This window comes from Palaemon carinicauda, chromosome 10 (assembly GCF_036898095.1).
Source record: "Palaemon carinicauda isolate YSFRI2023 chromosome 10, ASM3689809v2, whole genome shotgun sequence".
Lineage (NCBI taxonomy): Eukaryota > Metazoa > Arthropoda > Malacostraca > Decapoda > Palaemonidae > Palaemon > Palaemon carinicauda.
This window is the reverse complement of record NC_090734.1, coordinates 145,004,364-145,006,863: the sequence shown is the minus strand read 5'-3', so window position 1 is coordinate 145,006,863 and position 2,500 is coordinate 145,004,364.

Here is a 2,500-nt window from a genome sequence, read left to right as displayed (position 1 = left end):
TATATATATATATATATATATATATATATATATAATATATATATATATATATATATATATATATATATATATATATATATATATATATATATATATATATATTTATATTCCATTAATGTTTGGCCCCTCTCCCTTACACAAATAATGATCAGACTAAAAGAGGGATGGTGAAATTATTAGGTGAATAAAGAATATACAATTTAAATGGTTTATTGAGAAATTATACTTATTTTTCTATTTTTCAATTCTGTAATGCGGAGTAACCTTCACTTTATCTAATTCTTTTTGTTTTATTCATTTAATGATTTTTGTGTCATTTCGTTTTCTGATAATTATTTTTATTATAATTTCAACATGATCGCTCCTTTAGTATTCTGTAATTTTCGTTTTGTTATCTTTTATGTACAATGTAACATGTTTGCGGATTTTGAAATATCTCATTATTTTTAGTTAGATTATGTTTCATATAGTTCTTCTTTAATGTCTATGTAAGATTTACAGTCCAGAAACCTCCCCCTCTCTCTCTCTCTCTCTCTCTCTCTCTCTCTCTCTCTCTCTCTCTCTCTCTCTCTCTCTCTCTCTCTCTCTCTCTCTCTCTTCAAATTTTATCAGATCACCCTATCTTGTAATATTACTCCTAATTGGAAATCCGGTTAAGATTTAACGACGTTGGAAAAATCCATGAGGTCATGAAGTCATTACATGCGCTTCTTCACCGTAAATTAATAATAACAAGAGAAGTAAGAGATTTCAGTCCTCCGGCAATGAATATTGCAAATTTCTTTTAGCTCAAATCTACGGAAGAACCACTTCTTTTTTAATATGCAGATCGTGAACGCATCTACTGCAACTTTTACCTATAATCTACGGAAAGCACACACCTGATTTCATACGCTGACTGTAGTTGGCGAAAATGCAATTATGGATCTACAGTAGAATCCGAATCATCTCCATAATTTAATGGTGTCGTCCATGACCTAAGATCTATCTGTCGTTAAAATTTTGTCAAAATCCGTCGAGTATTTTTGCCGTAATCCTGTCCATAGACAAACACAAATAAATAAATAAACGGACTCGATTTTATAACCTCCTCGGTGAAGGTAATAATGATTAACTCTCTCTCTCTCTCTCTCTCTCTCTCTCTCTCTCTCTCTCTCTCTGAAGTTAGTAACTGGCTTTTGGATTGAAGGTTTCATCTGGCCTTATTCGCTAACCCGATTATTATCCACCTGTCCATTTTCGGCGACAAAAATAGAATCGTCCGAATCGCGCGCGCACGCGCGCGCACACACACACACACACACACACACACACACTTCGGCATGGAATATTATCTTAACAGTTAACAAATATGTTTAAAAACTGAAAGATACGATAAATAGAAGAGAACTATATAATTTAATTATTTTCATATTTTCCCTTTTAATAGTGTTAATCATATTTCACATTGTGGCCGGACATGTAAGTGCAACTTCTTTTTATTAATTACAGAAATATTGATGTTAATTATCATTATTATTATTATAATAATTATTATTATTATAATTATAATAATAATTATTATTATTATTATTATTTGTGTACGCGACCTATCAAAAATGACTGCTAAATATTTAGATAGATATGTTACACGCACAGATTCAAGCCTTCCCACTCCTCTCCCCTACTCTCGGGTAGCCTGCACCAGTGGTTCCCAACCTTTTTCCTGTCATTTCCCCCCTGCACCCAGTGCAACCCTCCAGATTTCCCCCTTCATGTGTATGAGGGAAAGAGTAGTGGAAACACACTGAGACGACTTACTAATTTATTTTTCCATTATACAAATATACTGATAAACAAATAATTACAGAGTAAAATGGATAGAGAGCGGTTAGTAACAACTAACCGCATAGCCATAGAGCTATGAAGTTTGTTATTACTAACCACTCTCTATCCATTTTACTCTGTAAATATTGGTTTATCAGTATATGGAGAGCGGCTAGTAGCAAAATAAAAGCACTTTTGTTTATTCTTCTACTTCAAAATTGAATTAGTGAGAAGTTTGAGGCTGCTTCTTGTGCACCAGTGTATCAATATCAGGGCTAGCTTTGCCACCTGATATTTTTTTTAGTTAGTAGGTAGTGTAATTATTTCCCCCCTGGTAGCTTCAAATTTCCCCCCAGGGGGAAATTTCCCCCAGGTTGGGAACCGCTGGCCTACACCCTCTCACAAGGTGATTTCTCTCTCTCTCCCTACCTGTGGGACGGACAGAGATCGAGTAGTTATATGTCTGACAATGATTCTGAGAATGACTGGAGATATATATATATATATATATATATATATATATATATATATATATATATATATATATATATATATTTATTTATTTATTTATATATATACATACATATATATATATATATATATATATATATATATATATATATATATATATATATATATATATATATATATATATATATATATATATATATGACAATAATAATAATAATAATAA